This window comes from Rattus norvegicus, chromosome Y, assembly GCF_036323735.1.
Source record: "Rattus norvegicus strain BN/NHsdMcwi chromosome Y, GRCr8, whole genome shotgun sequence".
Taxonomy (NCBI): Eukaryota; Metazoa; Chordata; class Mammalia; order Rodentia; family Muridae; genus Rattus; species Rattus norvegicus.
The window spans coordinates 29538177-29558424 of record NC_086040.1 but is presented as its reverse complement, the minus strand read 5'-3'; the positions used below and the strand labels follow the sequence as shown (position 1 = coordinate 29558424).

Sequence of the window (20248 nt, the reverse complement as noted above, 5' to 3'; positions counted from 1 at the left end):
CACATTTTCTGTATCCATTCCTCTGTTGAAGGGCATCTGGGTTCTCTCCAGCTTCTGGCTATTATAAATAAGGGGGTGATGAACATAGTGGAGCATGTGTCTTTTTTATATGTTGGGGCATCTTTTGGGTATATGCCGAAGAGTGGTACAGCTGGATCCTCAGGTAGTTCAATGTGAAATTTTCCTAGGAATCTCCAGACTGATTTCCAGAATGGTTGTACCAGTTTGCACTCCCACCAATAGTGGAGGAGTGTTCCTCTTTCTCCACATCCTCGCCAGCATCTATTTTTACCTGAGTTTTTGATCTTAGCTATTCTCACTGGTGTGAGGTGAAATCTCAGGGTTGTTTTGATTTGCATTTCCCTTATGACTTAAGATGTTGAACATTTCTTTAGGTGTTTCTCAGCCATTCGGCATTCCTCAGCTGTGAATTCTTTGTTTAGTTCTGAACCCCATTTTTAATAGGGTTATTTGTCTAACTTCTTGGGTTTTTTGCATCTTTTTAATATAAGCCCTCTATCTGTTGTTGGATTGGTAAATATCTTTTCCCAATCTCTTGGTTGCCATTTTATCCTAACCACAGTGTCCTTTCCCTTCCAGAAGCTTTGCAGTTTTATGAGACCCCATTTGTCAATTCTTGATCTTAGAGCATAAACCATTGGTGTTTTGTTCAGGAAATTTTTTCCAGTGCCCATGTGTTTGAGATGCTGGCCTAGTTTTTCTTCTATTAGTTTGACTGTATCTGGTTTGATTTGGAGGTCCTTAATCCACTTGGACTTAAGCGTTGCACACGGTGATAAGCATGGAACGATTTGCACTCTTCTACATGCTGACCTCCAGTTGAACCAGCACCATTTCCTGAAAATGCTCTTTTTTCCATTGAATGGTTTTGGCTCCTTTGTCAAAAGTAAAGTGCCCATAGGTGTGTGGGTTCATTTCTGGGAGCTGCCTTATGTATAATACCCAAGAGCTAGAAGAATCCGTAATGGCATTCATCAGAGGAATGAATACAGAAAATGTAGTACATCTAAACAATTGTGTACTACTCAACTCTTAAAACCAATTACCTCAAGAAAGCCAAAGACAAATGGGATGATCTAGAAGATATCATAATGATTGAGGTTACCCAATCACAAAATGGTATGAAATCACACATTTTATGAAATCACCAAAAGTGGATATTGGCACAAAAGCTAAAATTACCAAAGATGCAGTTCACAGACAACTGGAAGCTCAATAAAATGATACACAAAATGTGCATGCTTTAATCCTTTTCAAAAGGTGGACACAATAATATCTATGAATTTCGAGCAGACACTGAGGAAATCCCATTCAGAGCAGGCCGTACATGTGGCAAAAATATATACACATCAGTCACCAAAACTAGATAAGATTGATGGAGCTAAGAAGTGCATTGTGCCAGGGACTGTATAGAGATCTTTCCTGTGAGACACAGCTAGAGCATATCAAATAAAGAAGTGAATTCTAGAGGCAAATCAGTGAATTGAAAACGGACAGTAGAGGAGTTATAGAAAAAGAGGAGTGGGGCCGGTTAGGGATCATATGTGCAGGTAATAGGGAAAGGAAATAACATTTCAAATGTAAATATAGAAATACCCAATTAAAACAGGAATAAAATTTGCTAAAAAAATAAAAAGAAATAAAGAAATTTAAGAAAAGAACACTGCGAAGTATTCACAGCTATTGACTCAGAAATGTAAAAGTCATTTTCATGGAATGATAGTCAGAGTAATACTAATGGAAAGACTGAGATGATGAAGACTCAACTAGAAACACTTCTCTCTCCCAGATATCAGTATCAGACAAAAACTGCACTATAGGCATCCAGAGCATGGTGGAATTTACTCTGAGGCGAGGACTCAATACTTGTCTTTCCATTCTTCCTTAGGACCATTTTCTTCTTGACAAAAAGAATAAGGCTATGAGATCTCAGCAAAACAACTGTGCCCTGCCCATCACTTGGCTTTGGAATAAAAAAAAATAATGATATAAACTCTTTGACTTCCAGGAATGATATGAACAGGTAAGTCCAGATGCTTCTGAAAGGCTCCCAGCTCCTGATTCCCATATGTGGAAGATTCACATCAAGCCTAACTCTTCAGAGATCCCACTCAATCCCTACTAAGGACTCTGAGCTATCCCAAGGATGATGTACATCTTCCTTTTTTTATACAAAGATAGAAGGCCAGCTTCCTTCTCCACATCACTGAAATCTTTATCCTCTTTGTTCTCCCTCCCATATGGCTGTTTACCGTGAATTAGAGGTCAATTATTAAACCCTAGAGGTACTGCAAGAATATCAGAGAGGCAGTTGCAGCCACAACAACACTTGTGATGTCACAGAAGCAGCTAGGGAGTCCAGGTTACAAGAGATACTTGCAGTAGGGCCAAATCATGATGTCACTGTGAACTGCCATGTCCTACCTGCTAAACAGATTTCCCTACATTGACCAGATTTTGAGTGCCCTTTCCAGGTACGTCTCCTGTGACACAGTGGAAACCTTTACATAGTCCATCATTCTAAAACTGTTGAAATCTCTTTTCTTCATTAGTGGTTACATGCTTTGAATGGGGAAAGTTAGCCATGGGTTTGGCATGTGTATAAACGATTTAAGAAAATGGAGTGCAGGAGATTCTTCTAGATAATAATTTTTCCCAGGTTCATTCCTGTGAAATACATAAAAATTTTGTAGGTTTTCTCTGTTTCCCAAAGGCCAGTATTCTCCCTACAGACCTTTAATTGAATGAATATTGTGTTTCAATTTCTTATTGTACATTCCTTGATAGGGAACTTTATAAATATTCCTGAATGTTTACTCAAAAATTCTGTTTTAAAATTCCATTTTTTGCAATGATTTTGGCCCAATGATAAAGTGAATATAACAGTGTAAATATTGTGTACCTACTTCAAATGATAAACTCCCAAATCCTTATTTTATCCAATAATCACAGACATCAGTAAAGCAAAGGACAATATCAACTCTAGAATGTGGTTCTGTAGTCCCAAAAGATAATCAGTTCTCTAATATCTCCCTTCCTTATTTCCAAGGTTCTGACATGAGGGTTGAGGGTTTTTTAACCTGATTCTTTGTTCAGGCCAAACATAAGGTTCAGGAGGATGGACAGTGAGAGGAATGTCTTGAGGTCCAGGGAAAACTTAACTTCAATAGTTTCATAAGTAGAGAATGGCATCTATTTGGCATTGTCATTTGTGGATTCTACATTCTTGACCCAGTTGTGCATAATCCATGTTAAAATTCCACCAAACCTCATAGGTGTAGGAGACACCAAAATTACATAAGATTGATGAAGCTAAGAGGTGCATGCTGCCAAGAACTGGAGAAAGATCTTTCCAGAGAGTCATAGTTAGAGCATGTTAAATACAGAAGTGAATGTTAGTGGTAAACTGGTGAACAAAAAGCATGTCTCTTCTTGGTAGATATTTAGAAAGGATTACAAGAGCTGAAGGGACTTTCAACCCCATAAAAACAACTATTCCAACAAACCAGAGCTTTCTGACACTAAACCAATATTCAAAATCTGCCCATGGAAAGTCCTATGGCTCCAACAGCATATGTGGCAGAGGATGGATTCCTTGGGCACTAATGGATGTAGAAGCCCTTGGTCCTTCTCAGGTTTGGTTCCCAGTTCAAGGAAATGTCAAGGTGCAGTAAGGAGGGTTGTAAAAGAAGGGGAGTCGGTCCAGTTACGACCTTATGGAGAGGAAATTTGGAAAGAAAATAGCATTTGAAATGTAAATATAGAAATAGACAATAAAATAAGCAAAAATTTACTAAAAAATGGAAGAAATGAAAAAAGAAACTGCTAGCCATTCTCACCTATTAATTCAGAAATATAATGAGTAACTGTCAGGGAATGGTAATCAGAATAATAATGGTGAAAAGACTGATATGATTAAGAGTCGACTAGAAGCACTTCTCTCTCCCAGATATCAGTGTCAGACACAAACTGAACTATAGGAATCCAAAGCGTGGAGGAGTTTACCCTGAGATGAGGACATAGTACTTGTCTTTCACTTCTTCCTTAGGACATTTTTCTTCTGGGCAAAAAGAATAAAAGCCATGAGCTGTCAGGAAAACAACTGTGACCTTCCCAAACTTGGGTTTTGGGATAAAGAAATTAATGATATAAACTCTCTGATTTCCAGGAACTGTAAGAGCAGGAAGTCCAGATGCTTCTGAGAGGACCCCAGCTCCTAATTCCCATTTGTAGACGGCTCAGATCAAGACAATCTCTTCATGAAACAACTCAACACCTACTAAGGACTCAGAGAGCTTTCCCAAGGACCTTTTTTGTACCAAGACAGAAGGTCAGCTTTCTTCTCCCCATCTCTGATATCTTCATCCTATTTGTCCTCCCTCCCAAATGGCTCTTTACACTGAATTATAGGCCAATTAGTAAACCATAGATATATGGAATGAATATCTGAGAGGCAGTTGCTGTCAGGACAACACTTGTGACAACACAGAAGAAGATAGGGCTCTCAAGGATACAAGAGATATATTACGGGGGTACTAAGGATGATGTCACTGAGAACTGCCATGGACTGCCTGCTAAACAGATTTCCTTACATTGACCAGACTTGACGGTGCCCTTTCTAGGAGAGTCTCCTATGACACAGTGGAAACCTTTTGTACTCCATCTCTCTAACGCTAGAGACTTCTCTTTGCTGCATTAGTATTTACATGGTCTGAATGGACAAAATTAATCGGGACTTGGCATGGGTAGAAAAGATCTAGGAAGATGGAGTGGAGGAGATTCTTCTTGATAATAATTTTGCTCCCTGGTCCATTCCTGTGACATACAGTTCAATTTCCTAGTTTTTCTCTGTTTCCCAAAGGCCATTATTTTCCATACAGACCTTTAATTGAGTGAATATTGTATTTCATTTTCTAATTCTTCATTCCTAGATAGGGCACTTTGTATTCATTCCTGAAAGTGTACTCAAAAATTCTCTTTTACAGTTGCATTTTTGTAATGATTTTGGCAAAAAAGAGGGCCGAAGTATAGAGTGCAGAGAACAGTGTAAATATTTTGTACCTACTTCAAATGATAAACTCCAAATTCTTATTTTATCCAAAAATCATCATACATCAGTAAATCAAAGACAACATGTACTATACAATTCGTTTCTCTATTCCCATTTGATATCATTTCTGCAATATCTTCCTTCTTGTGTTCCCATGGCCACACTTGAGGTTTTTGGATATTTTACAATGATTCTTTTTTCAGGCCAAACATAAGACTTAGGTGGATGGGCAGGGAAAGAAATGTTTTGAGTTCAACTGAAACCTCAATTTCAATAAGTTCATAAGGACAGGAGGGACCTTTGCATCTGTAGATTCTACATTCTTGTTCTAGATGCGCAGAATCAATGGTAAATTCCATCTAACCTCACATAGGAGCCAATATATATATGATAGATAGATAGATAGATAGATAGATAGATAGATAGATAGATAGATAGATAGATAGATAGATCTGCCACCAAAATAAGATAAGATGTGAAGTTAAGAAGTGCATTCGGCCAGGAAGAGGATATAGACATTTCCTGGGAAACACAGCTAGAATATGTCAATTACATAAGTGAATGCTTGTGGCAAACCAGTTACTTGTAAATGGAACTCTTGTTGATAACTTTTGAGAAAGGATTACAAGAGGTAAAGGGGTTTGCAAACCCATAAGAAAAACAATGTCAATGAACCAGAGCTTTCTAGTACTAGACCAATATTCAACAAATGTACATGGACATACCTATGGCTCCCACTGCATATTTAGTACCAGATGGCCTTCTTGGGAACCAACAGAAGTAGAAGCTCTTGGTCCTCCCTATATTTGATTCACAGTTCATGGGAATGCAAAGGGGTAGTAAGGGGATTATAGTAGAATGGGAGGTGGACTGGTTAGGGATCTTAGAGACAGGAAATTGGAAAAGGAATAACATTTGTAATGTAAATATAGAAATATCAAATTTAAAAAAGCTATATATTTTGCTAAAAAAAAAAAAATGAAAGAAATAAAAGAAAAGAAAACTGCCAATTAATTACACCCTTTGACTCAGAAATCTAAAGGGTCACTGTCAGGGAATGATAGTCAGAGTAATACTAGTTCAAAGACGAAGATGGTGAAATCTCAAATAGAAGCAATTTTCTCTCCCAGATATCAGTGTCAGACACAATCTGCACTCTAGGAATCCAAAGCACGGAGTAATTTACTCTGAGCTGAGGACACAATACTTGTCTTTCCCTTCTTCCTTAGGACCAAAACCATCAGCTTTAAAGAAAACTGTGCCCTTCCCAACACTTGGCTTTGGAAAAAAGACATGAATGATATAAATTCTCCGACTTCCAGGAACCATAACTAGCAGGGAAGTCCAGATGCATCTGAGAGGCTCCCATCTCCTTATTACCATATTTGGAAGGCTCCAATCAATACTATCTTTTCAGCAAACCTTCTCAACCACTAACCAGAAATGACTGAGATTTCCCATGGACCACATATTTCTTTTTTTTTATAACAAAGCAGAAGGCCAGCTTCCTTCTTCCCATCTTTGATCACTTCATCCTCTTTTTTCTCCTTCCCAAAGGCTGTTTATGCTGAATTAGAGGCCAAATAGTAAACCCTAGAGGTACTGAAGGACTACTGGAGAGGCAACTTCTGTCAGGACAACACTTGTTACATCACAGAAGAAACTAGGGATCTCCAGGATACAACAGATTTTTTTAGATAGGCCTAATGGTGATGTCACTGAGAATTGCCATGGCCTACCTGCTAAAGTGTTTTCCTTTCAATGACCAGATTCGAGGGTGCCCTTGCAAGGTTTGTCTCCTGTGAAAAAATGGAAACCTTTTCATACTACATGTCTTTAAAGCTAGAAACTTCTCTTTATTTCCTTAGTGGTTACATGCTCTGAAAGGAAAAGATAATCAGGAGCTTTGCATGGGTAGAAAAGATCTCGGAACATGGAGTGGAAGAGATTCCTCTGGATAATAATTTTATTACCAGGTCCATTACTGTGACATACAGTTCAATATCCTAGGTTATCTCTGTTTCCCAAAGGCCAGCATTTTCCCTACAATCCTTTAATTGAATTCATATTTCATTACAGTTTCTCATTGTACATTCCTTGATAGGTGACTTTATATATTCCTGAATGTGAAGTGAAAAATTCTGTTTTCCAATTTCATGTTTTTTTGCAATGATTTTGGCAACCCAAGGGTCCCACCTAAGGTTGAATATAAAAATGTAAATATTATGTACCTACTTCCAATGATGAACTTCCAAATCCTTAGTTTATCCAAAAATTTCGAGACATCAGAAAAGCTAAGGAAAACATGAAATATAGAATATGGTTCAGTAGTCTCATTAGACATCAGTTCTTTAATATCTAACTTCCTGTTCCTCTAGGGCCAGACGTGAAGGTTTTCGAGGTTTTACCATGGTTGTTACTTCAGGACAAACATAAAATTCAGGAGGATGTGCAGGAAGATGAATGGCTTGATATCCAGGGAAACTTCAACTTCAATAGGTTCATAAGAACAAGAGGGAGGTGTTTGGAATTGCCATTTGTGGATTCTACATTCTTGACCTAGGTGTACATAATCCATGTGAAAATTCCACCTAACCTCATAGCTGTAGGAGCCACCAAATGTATAGTTGGAACCAGATGTACATCTTTCCTGAGAGACACAGCTTGAGCAAGTCAAATACAGAAGAGAATGCTACTGGCAAACCAGTGAACCAAAAATGGATCTCTTGTTGGTAGTTTTTGAGAAAGAATTACAAGAGCTTAAGGGGATTTCAATTCCATAAGAACAACAATGCCAGTGAACCAGAGCTTTCTGGTACTAAACCAATATTCAAAGACTGTACTTGGACAGACCTATGTGTCCAACTGCATATGTAGCAGTGGATGGCCTTGTTGGGAACCAATGGAAGGAGAAGTTCCTGGTCCAACCTAGGTTTAACTCTCAGTTCAAGGTAATATCAAGGTTCACTAAGGTAGGTTATAGAAGAATGTTAGGGGGACTAGTTACGGGTCTTATGGACATGAAACTGGGAAAGAAAATCAAATTTGAAATTCAAATATAGAAATATCCAAATAAAAAAAGCAATAAAATTTGCTAAAAATTAAAAAAAAATGAAATAAATTAAAGAAAAGACATCTGTCAGCTAATTACACATATTGACTCAGAAATCTAAAGGTTAACTATCAGGAAATGGTAATCAGAGTAATACTAGTGGAAAGACTGAGATGATGAAGTCTCAACTAGAAGCTCTTCTCTCCCAAATATCAGTGTCAGACACAAACTGCACTATAGGTATCCAAAGCATGGAGGCGTTTACACTGAGCTGAGGAGACAATACTTGTCTATCCTTTGTTTCTTCGGACCTTTTTCTTCAGGGCAAAAATAGTGAAAGCCATGAGCTCTCACTAGAACAACTGTGCCCTTCCCAACAACTGACTTTTGGAATGAAGAATATGATTATATAAACTCTCTGAATTCCAGAAACCATATCAAGCAGGGAAGTCCAGATGATAATGAGAGAATCCCAGCTCTGGATTCCCATGTGTGTAAGGCTCAGATCAAGGCTATCTCTTCAGATACAACACTCAACGCCTACCCAAGACTCACTGAGCTTTCCCATGGACCATTTATTTCTTCCTTTTTTTATACAAAGAGAGAAGGCCAGCTTCCTTCTCTTTTATCTCCCTAACAAATGGCTGTTTAGCCAGAATAAGAGGTCAATGAGTTAACTCTAGAGGTCCTCAAAGAATATCCAAGAGGCAGTTGCTGTCACCATGACACTTGTGACATCACAGAAAAGCTAGAGCTCTTCAGGATACAAGAGATATTTCAGGGAGGACCTAATGATGATGTCACTGAGAACTGCCATGATCTAACTGTTGAACAGCTTTCTTTACATTGACCAGATTTGAGGGTTCCCTTTCCAAGAGTGTCTCTTGTGACACACTGGAAACCTTTAAATACTATATATCTCTAATGCTGGAGACTTCTCTTTGCTTCATTAGTACGTACATGTTCGGAATAGAGAATGTTGGTCAGGGGCTTGGCATGGGTATAAAGATCTAGGAACATGGGGTGAAGGAGATTATTCTGGATAATAATTCCACTCCCAATTCCATTCCTGTGACATACAGTTCAAGTTCCTAGGTTTTCTCTGTTTCCCAAAGTCCAATATTTTCCTTCCAGACATTTAGGTGAATGAATATTGTATTACATTTTTTTATTGTACATTCTTTGAAAGGAGACTTTATATATATTACTGAATGTGTACTCAAATATTCTGTTTTCCAATTTTAATTTTTGCAATAATATTGGCAACAAAGTTGGCCCAGCTAAAGCATGAATATAACAGTATAAATATTGTATACCTACTTCAAATGATAATCTCTCAAATCCTTAATTTAAGCAAAAATTACCAGCCATCAGTAAAGCAAAGGACAATATGGACTTTAGAATGCGGTTCAGATTTTCTTTTAGGCTTGAAAAATTTTGCGAAGAAGGTTTTGTGGGTGTATTTGTATCTTTATCCCTCCATTGCTGGTCTTTCCAGTCAACGGGATTTGGCCTCTTAATGTTTCATATCACCAATGTAAGTCACAGCTTAGGTCACCCCATTGATTCGTGGGTACCTCCATTATACCAGGTCTCTTTCTCTTCCTGGAGGTTTCTCCCACCTCCTCATCTCTTAAAGTTCAAGATTTCCTTTCTTTCTCATGACTATCGGGTCCTATCTCCTGTCCCTTCACACACAGGATCCATTCTCCTCTTCCTTCCATCTCTCATCTAGTTCCTTTCCTCAATCGGCCTCCTAGACTATTTTATTCCCCATTCTAAGTGAGAGTCAATCTTATGCACTTTGGCCATTCTTCTTGTTTATCTTCTTTGTACCTTTAAGCTTTGTGGAGGATGTCCTGTAGTTTATGGATAATATTACTTATAATTGAGCAATTTCAACAACCCTCTTGATCATATTTTACAGTAGTATGTTAAAATTGAAAATTATAATTTAGTATGAGTGAATGTCATGAGGACCAAATTTAAGTAAAAAGAAACTTAAAACAAGATCAAATCACAGATTTTAAAAATTGACCTAATAATAAAAATTCTCTACTATCATAAGGAATTATTATATCACAGGCAATTTTTAAGTGGTACCATAAATTTGGCAGACAAATGATGTTTTTAACAAGTAATTATGGATAATATGACTAAGATCAAATAAGATAAATAATTTTCATTCTGATATCACTTCCTGGCATTTTTCCTCAAACATGATGTTTATAGCATTGAACATTATGGTATTAGTTTTAAATTTTAATATTTATTTTAACCTAACCTATAAAGTAACAGGTTGCCATATGTTATGTTTGTAGACAATCACCCTCATCCTCGCTTCCTCAGTTCTTTGTTTCCGCCTGCCCTATGTCCCTCACCACTTATACTAGTCTCTCTTCATTATTCTTACTTCTAGATTCATATCCCACATGCTCAATATCTTCCATACCACACTGTTTAAAACCCTACTCTCTAATCTCTGTGACGTATACCAGTTAAATGAACTCAAACCACCCTCAGCTTCACATAAATACAAGTATATTAAAAGGAGATTCTTTGATCTCTTTGAAAAAGAACACATGGTATTTGCCTTTCTAAGTCTTTGTTACCTTACTCGGTTTAGTTTTCCTAGGGAGAATGAAGTACCATTGTGTATATTGTCACATTATTATATATCTATGTATCAATGAATATTCATTATGATTCTCAATAAAAGAGCAATAGATTTATTTTTGAAAAACGATGAGAAAGCTCAGATAGAAAAGTCAAGAAACTAAGAAACTAAGAAACTAAGAAACTAAGAAAATTTCAAAGATAAATATGACGAACATATTTGTGTTTATATTAACTGGAGCAGTGTGTGTTAAAGTTAATAAAGGATGTGGTATTTATAATATTTTTATACTAATAAAATGTAGAATATTCAATAATTTAGAGAATACTTATAAAATTGTTCATCACTAAGTTATATTTCCACTAAAACTGTAATCTTTTTATAAACTATTTTACATATATATATATGTATATGTATATATATATTTTACCTTCAAAATAAAGAATATTAAGAAGTTAGTCATAAAATTCAATAACAACACCAAAGACGAATTATATGAATAACCAACAGAATAGGAGATATTGCAAACCTCTCCAGTTAAATTAAGAGACTTAGAAAAGTGATAGCATTTTAACAGAAAGGCACATGGCAAACAAGATACAATAAAATCCTGAAACTATACTAAGATGGTTACTATTCATTCCTATGTGCTAAGGTTTCATCAACAAGCATGGTACATGAAGATAATGTATATGTCAGAAAAATTAATTCATGTTTAACATAGTAACTTTCTTCATAAAACCCAAGCAGACACTTCTCTTTTTTGTTGCTTAAAAAGTATGTACAAAGCACGGCTTTTGATTATAACACTAATATTTCAAAACTATCATTAAATATGCAAAGATCTTAACACAAAACCCATAGTTTTCATAGCAACCATACAAACTTAAGAAGGAAAAGAAAACATTTTTAAGTACATAGATGTGCGTAATGAAGTCCCCACCTTACCAGTAACAGATGGGTCAAATTTATTGTTCTATGTATTACATAGAATACTCTATCCCAGTTCATTGTTCCTTAGCATATGTTTTTCCTCATCTTTCTCTGTTACTTATCTTCTGAAAGCAGGTGGTATTTCTCATAAAATTAGTTCAAATCATCCAGTCTTCACTCCAACAAAAAGAAGGTGTTGACATTAGAGGAAAACCAATTAAAGGTTCTCATTTTTTATTGTGCAAAATTTTATGTATGATTTTGTATGCTTAATATGCTTCTACACCTTAGTGATGACAATTCAAGATTGGCATGAAATCCATCATTCTTAATTCACAATGTAAATGCCCTTTAGCTAATCACAGAAAAGCCTTCAAAGTGTATTTACATAGGATTATTTAGTAAAAATTCAACTTATAGTTTAAGGGGAATAGTGATGTAAAACATCTTTTCTTACATTTTCGTTGCCTTCACATTATTTTATAGCTAAGAGATTTCATTAGAATCAAGAAAGAATTGTTAACATCTTACTAAAATAAAATGAGAATTTTCTCTGTATAATACAGAACTTATTCTTGAAAATTTTTGTGACACTGTTTCTTTTATATCCCTGGCAGTACCAGAACTCACTATCTCTTTCACCTATTCTCTCTCTCTCTCTCTCTCTCTCTCTCTCTCTCTCTCTCTCTCTCTCTCTCTCTGTAGACCAAGCTGGCCTTGAACTTAGAGTTCTGCCTGCTTCTGCTACCCAGTGCTAATATTAAAGGCCTGTGCCACCACACTCCGTGCTTTTCTACATTTTTAACAAGCTCTTGTCTGATTATATTCCAAATCTTATGAAGTTAGCTCCCTAAAGTACCTAGAAGAAATTCAGTATCAAAAATATATTTTGCACACCTAAATCCCTACTCCCTGTTGCTGATTGATCTGCACACGTAGCAAGCTCTCTGAAGGAACTGAAAGCCACAAATTTTTGCTTTCATTAAAGGAATAAAGAAAAGGCCTGTTCACTGCACAATCTCATGATATCACGGAACAATTCTTCCAACACTACAAAGTGAAATCTTATAATGACTCCTGTACCTGAAGCCACAGTTTCTTTCCTTCTATTTAGTTGTGCTCATTGTCACCACCATTTCATTATAACCAGGTTTAACCCAAAGGTATTCTCTGCCCCAAGAATTCATTTCTACTATATTGACATATTCAGTCATGTTCAGTTAAATTTAAGCACTGACCACACCAAAGTGAGGATTTATATAATATCCAACAGAAACATAGGAATAAATGCTACAAAAATAAATTTATACTGAATAAATAATCAAAATGTGTTTTATTTGTTGTAACACAACATCTATCCATTTTCATTGTATTGATTGGTTCTGGGTATATTCACAAGCCAAGAAAATTGTATTTAAGCCCGGAAAAAACTTTTGAGATTTAGTTCTCTCTTTTATATAGACTATGAAGACTAAACTTAGATATCAATGCTTAATAGAAAGCAATTTTACATGTTGTGTCATTTCACTGTTTCTCAGATTTTTTTGTATAATTGAAAGTGTATAGCTAAATCTTGTAATTTAATATTTTTCCCACTTCATTTCAATTTCTACTTTAACTCTGAGTAATAAGTCCAAATGGGATCTGATTACATATATTGGCCCCGTACGATTTTTTTAAAAATTATAAGGTAAAGTTTTATATGCTAGAAAGTACATTCGAGAGTACATTACACTGGAAATTTAGTTCATCCTTTTTCATTAGTTTTGTCTGAAAGACTATTATTTACAAATTTGTTTTAAATTTTTAGAAGTATTGTGTGTGTTTGTTTGTTTGTCTGTGAGTATGCCTGTTTGAGTATACATACATACATACATGTATATGTTTGACAATTCAAATATAATAAGACCAGAGAAAGTAGCTTGAGTGTTATTGATAATTTATGGACACTGAATTTTTGTATATGCTGTATATGTAACCTTGAAAATATGTACTGTATATTTTTTCAAAAGCATTGTTTAAATATGTATACTACATGAAGCACACTAATTGCAGTTTTAGCCTTTTCCACACTAATTTTATCTCTTTAGATGTCTAGAAAGAAATACACGGAAGCATGAATCATCTCTTAACTCCAAATGTAGGTAGACTCTATGATATATTTTGCTTTTTTACATGATTGCTCAACTTTAGTTCATAAATTATATATTTAATTTGCTCTATTTATGTTACAAAGGTGTGGCACATTGCTTTTGTAATGTGTGGCACATTGTATATATGTATTCATTGATAACTTCCTTCTTTCAACAAACATTAAGAATAAATGATTTATAAACATTATTACAAAATCTAAGATCATTCAGTTTCTTCCATATTCAAATACCAAAATGCATAAATATAGAAAGAATTTCCTGATTTTGACTATTAACAGAAATATTTGATGTACCATTCCTATAAACAAATTTTGATATATCCATTAAAATTTCTTCAATGAGTAGTTTAAATATTAATGAAGGTAAGTATAGACATATTGTTAGTATATTTGAATCACAAATGATGTCAGTATTTTACATAGCCAAATATGCATAAACATGTAATTTTACACCTGAATTCCATAAACGTGCATTTATATATTTCCACTCAAAATCAGCTGGGTCCAACTTACACGCATTCTCACAATTATACTCTTACACACACACATATGCATTCATTCTTGTAATTACATATTTAAACAGACATCCTTACTTTCATATGCATAGGGAGCAAGAGACCAAGCACCAGTGCAGAATGATGAGGTCCAATCTTTATAACATAAAGAAAAAAATCACTTCGACCCTTTTAATGCTAAGTAAATTAAACCCAAGTGTGTAAGAGAAAAGCCTTGTTCCTTTTGATAAGAGTAAGCATGCATTGCTATTAAGAAATGACCTGTTCTGTCCCATGGTAAGGAGAAACCTGCCTGCACCTTCTGTTCTTTCCAGCTTCTTCTCTTTTCCTCTTCTCCTCTGCATTCTGCAGATTGCCCTCTTATGTTACTTATAGTATCTACATTATTCCTCTCTACATTTCTTCTCAGCCCAGATATTTTTGGCTCAGTTCTACTAAGCTCAGTTCTCCTTAACTCAAAGCTGACTTTTCAGCTCTGTCCATCTCCAGGTCAGTCCACCTGTCTCTGTCCTTCCAGTTCAGTCCTTCTCTCTCAGTCCTTCTGTGTGACTTCTCTTTCTCCTCAGAACTTAAACATCTTTAAGAATATATGATCCCATATTACAATGTTCATCACAAGTTCATATGAAAGATCAAGCATAAATTGAAACATAATTTACAACCGAGAATTTTTACATCAATATCCATCAAGAGTAATTATCTGGCGAAACATTCATCACCTGTGTCAGCTCCACAGGCTCACTGAAGATCCAAAACCATAGTTGTTAGTGATGTTATATATAGATAAACCCAGTTAATATCTTATATTAACTGTCCTTGCACCTGCAACAAATCGTTTGTTTTTTTTTTATGACTCTTGATAACTGTATTGCAACATCATGGAATGTGTTCTTAGTAGGAGAAAGTCTGTTTACTATCTCAGAAAAATTAACTGTTGACACCAGGGACACCGGCAGAATTGTCACTGCAATTTTGACTATTAGAAAGGGACTTATACGGGTTCGGGGTTTAGCTCAGTGGTAGAGCACTTGCCTAGCGAGCGAAAGGCCTGGGTTCAGTCCCAGCTCTGAAAAAAAGAAAAAGAAAAAAAATATAGAGACTTATAGCAGTCCCACTATAATAGAGATTAATAACCATTGATACAATTTTAGGAATTATTGTAGAATCATTATTAAGACTAAAGAATTCATCTATTTGCCTGTATAGTATCACTACGGGACAGTAACACTTCGTATGACTGCAGAGATCTGCTCCAAAGGGGTGTGCTATTACTCAATGATTGTTATATATGTCTAATAATAACAACAGGAATAGCATTTAATAGCGTAAACTTTCCCAAAATGAATCCCTTACAACTTTGCTTAATAAGGGAGAACCAGTTGTAGATTATAAAATAATCCGAAGCTGTGTATCTCAGGATGATCACCTGCTAGTTATTAGCCTGTCCTGTTATGGGTCCTGACACTTTCTTCTCAGTCTTACATGGTACCTTCTCAAAAACTGACAATCTGATCCATCATAAAACAGGCCTCAAGAGATACAAGATGTTTGAATTAATCCCATGCATCCTATGAGATCACTACAGACTAAGAATGGTATTCAATAACAACAAAAACAACCATAGTCCCACATATACATGGTAGCTGAAGAATGATTTACTCGATGAGAACTTGTTCAAGGAAGAAATAAAGAAAAAAATTAAAGACATTTCAGATTTTAATGAAAATGAAGGCATAACTTGGGAACACAAAAAAGCAATGCGAGAGGAAAACTCATAGCTCTGAGAGCCTCCACAAACAAACAGAAGCTATGATACACTAGCAGTTTGATAGAACACCTGAAATCTCAGAACCAATAAAAATCCAAAGACTAGACAGCAGGAAATAATCAAACTCAGGACTGAAATCAACCAAGTAGAAATGAAAGGAATTATATAAAGAATCAACAAAACCAGGAGCTGGCTCTTCGAAAAATCCAGAAATAGGTAAATCCCTTATATTCAAATTAAAAATAACAAAATCAGAAATGAAATAGAGATATAACCAAAGAAAGTGAGGAAACTCAAAAAATTATCAGATCCTTCTATAAAAGCCTATACTTAACAAGTGGGAATGTAAGGATTCAATGGATAAATTTCTAGAGAGATATAAAGTACCAAAGTTGAATCAGAATCAGATAAACCACCTAAATTCTCCCATAACTTGTAAAGTAGTAGAAGCAGTCATTAAATGTCTCCCAACCAAAAGATCCCAGGACCAGAAAGGATTAGTACAGAATTCTCTCAGACCTTCATAGAATACCTAATACCAATATTCTCCAAACTATTCCACAAACTTGAAATAGAAGGAACACTACGCTATTCCTTCTCTGATGCCACAATTATGCTTACAACTAAAGCAAACAAAGACCGAAAAAAGAAAGAGAATTTCAGACAAATTTATTCATGAATATCCCTGCAAAAATTCTCAGTAAATTTCTTGCAAGTCAAATCCAAGAACACATGAAAACAATGATCCATCATGATAAAGTAGGCTTCATCCCAGAGATACAGGGATGGTTCAATATACAGAACCTGATCACTAATCAAACTAATCCCACTATAAAAACAAATTCAAAGAAAACAAAACAAGCAATCATTTCATTAGATGCTGAGAAAGCATTTTACAGAACGTAGCCCTTCATGTTACAAGTCTTGGAAAGATCAGAAATTCAAGGACCATACTGAACTCAATAAAAGCAATATACAGCAAACCAGAGGCCAATATCAAACTAAATGGAGAAAAACTTAATGCAATCCCACTACAATCAGGAACTAGACAATGATAACCACTCTCTCCCTACCTTTTCAATATAGTATTCAAAGCCCTAGCCAGAGTAAACAGAAAACAAATGGATGTAAAGGGATACATATTGCAAAGGAAATTTTCAAAATGTCACTATATGCAGATGTTGTGACCCGACAATTTCCACCAGTGAATTTCTAAGCAGATAAACAGCTATAGCAGAGTAGAAGAGTTTAAAATTGATTCAAACAAATCAGTATCCTGCCTCTGCTCAAAAGAGAAATAGGCTGAGAAAGAAATTACAGAAATGACACCCTTGACAATAGTGAAAAAGCTTATAAAATACCTCTGTGTGACTCTAACCAAGCAAATGAAAGATATACATGACAAGAACACAACTGTCTGAAAAAAATAAATTGAAGAAGATCTCAGAAATTAGAAAGATCTCCCATGTTCATGTATTGGCAGGTTTAATATTGTAAAAATGGCCATCTTGCCAAAAGCAACCTACAGATTCAATGCAATCTCCATCAACATTACAACTGATTTCTTCACAGACATAAAAATGGCAGTTTGCAAATTTATATGGAATAAAAAAAATCCCAGGATAGAGAAAACTATTCTTAAAAATAAAATCATTTGAGGAAATCGCTATCCCTGAGCTCAAGTTGTATTACAGAGCAATGGTGAGGAAAAACTGTATTGTATTGGTATTGAGACAGTCAGGTATAACAATGGAATAGAATGTAAGACCCAAAAATGAACCCACACAGCTATGGCCACTTGATAATTAACAAAGGATCTAAAACCATACAGTGGAAAAAAAAGATAGCATTTTTTAAAAATTGTGCTGTTTCAACTGAAGGGCAGAAGGTAGAGGAATGCAAATCAATCCATTCTTATCTCCTTGTACAAAGCTCAAGTAAACTGGGTTAAAGAACTCCAAATAAAACCAGATACACTGAAACTAATTGATGAAAAGCAGGGGAAAGCCTCAAACAGATTGGTACTGGGGAAAATTTCCTCAATGGAACACCAAAGGCTTTTGTTCTAAGATCAAAAATTGAAAAATGAAACTTCATAAAATTTCAAAGTTTCTCTAAGACAAAGAACACTGTTATTACTTCCATACAGCAACTAACAGATTGGGAAAAGATCTTTACCAATCCTATATCCGATGGAGTGCTAATATCCAATATATACAAAAAACTCAATAAGCTATCCTCCGGAGAATCAAATAACCCTAATTTAATACTGGGCTACAGTTCTAAACAAAAATTCTCAACTGATGAATATTGAATGGATGAGAAGCACCTAAAAATGTTCAACATCCTTACTCATTGGGGAAATGCAAATCAAAACAATCCTGAAATTCTACCTCATACCAGTCAGAATGGCTAAGTCAAAAAAGTCAGGTGACAACAGTCTCTGTCAAGGATGTGGAGAGAAAGGAACACTCTTTCACTGTGGAAATTACAAGCTCTTAAAATCACCCTGGAATCCAGGCTGGAGCTTCTTCAGAAAATTGAACATAGTATTTACTACCTGAGGATCCAGCTGTACCATTGGATGGCATATACCCAAAACTTGCTCCAATCTACAACAAGGACACATGCTCCACTATGTTCAGAGCAGCCTTATTTATAACAGACAGAAGCTGGAAAGAACCCAGATGTCCCTCAAAAGAGGAACAGATTGATATAATGTGGTACATTTACACAATGGTGTGGTATGCAGCTATTAAAAAGAATGACTTCATGAAATTCATAGGGAAATGGATGAAACTAGAAAATATAATCCTGAGTGACATAACAAAAACACAAATAAATGCACATACCATGCCCTCACTAGTAAGTGAATATTAGCCCAAGAGCTCATAATATCCACCATAAACTCATATGCACTCTGAAGCTTAACAAGAAAGGACAAAGGGGGATTGCTTCATTAACAATTAGAAGGGGGAAGAAAATTTTCATGGGAGTCAGATGGAGGAATCACCCTGTGTGAGAGAGGGGAGTGAAATAGAAAAATAGGAGATCAGGATAAGATGTTGGAAGAAACAGGGAAAAAAACAGAGGACCAGGAAAATTAGTATAGAGAGAAGGAACAGTTGAGGATGGGGGTAACCTCTAGGATAAACCAGATACTAGGAATGCGACAGGTTCCCTGGACCCAATACTGATGACATTGGCCAACATCAACAATAACACTGAAATTAACCTGAAGACACCACCTCCAGTAGATAGACATGGCCCCCAGTGTAAGGATGGGACCACTCACCCATCTCAAATATGTTCAGAGTTATCCTGTCTAATGGAAATGCAGAGGGGAAAGTGGGGCAGAGGCTGAAAGAAAGGCCATCCAGAGATCTGCAGACACCAACCTGGACACTGTTGCTGCTGCTGATATGTGCTTGCAAACAGGAGTCTGATATGCCTGTCCTCTGAGAGGCTTTGCCAACACCTGACTGAGACAGATGCAGATATTCACAGCTAACCATTGAACTGAACCTAGAGATCCCAATGGAAGATGTAGGGGAAGGGCTGAAGGGGCTGAAGGGGATTGTTATTAGAGATAGAACAACGATATCAATTAACCAGACCCCTCAGGGAACCCATGGACCTAACCACCAACCATTGAATATACATGTTCTGGTACCCTACAAATGTAGCAGAGAATTGCCTCATCTCACATCAGTGGAAGGGGAAGCAGTTGGTCCTTAGTAGCTTGATGTCCCAGAGAAGAGCGAATCTAGAGGGGTGAGGTAAGAACGACTGGGGGTGTTGGGGACGCACGCTCTTAGAGACAAAGAGGAAGAGTATGTGGTGGTGGGGATTATAGAGGCGGACCGGAAAGGGGGCAATATTTGAAATGCAAAGAAATACAATTGTTAATAATAGTAATAATAAAGGCAACTGCATACGATATCAAGACATATTTAGAATTTCAATATATGTGATTAGAGAAAATACTTTCCATTGTGTAGCATACTCAATATTTCAAAAATATCATCACGGAAAGAATATTAAGAGCTTTGGGACAAGAAAAAATAGTGATACATCAAGGCAGAAGCATCACAGTAATATCTGGAACTCAAATGGAATTCTAATATCAATCCCATGCAT

General features: G+C 36.0%; 2 long non-coding RNA genes across 3 annotated transcripts in view; one reads left to right on the top strand and one right to left on the bottom strand.

The window, feature by feature from the left end:
• The window catches only part of LOC134484387 (uncharacterized), an 84144-nt gene that overhangs the window by 43958 nt on the left and 19938 nt on the right, over positions 1–20248 (bottom strand). Inside the window, exon 3 of one of the 2 annotated variants that reach the window (XR_010061825.1) lies at positions 6906–7365. The exons of the other annotated variant lie outside the window; for it this stretch is intronic. This is a non-coding gene — a long non-coding RNA (uncharacterized LOC134484387). Of the gene's footprint in view, positions 1–6905; positions 7366–20248 lie in introns of those variants that run through there. 2 annotated transcript variants of the gene reach the window in all.
• LOC134484386 (uncharacterized) lies at positions 1532–8444 on the top strand. Its single transcript, XR_010061824.1, has 3 exons — positions 1532–2044; positions 4190–4351; positions 6301–8444. It is a non-coding gene; the product is annotated as an uncharacterized LOC134484386 (long non-coding RNA).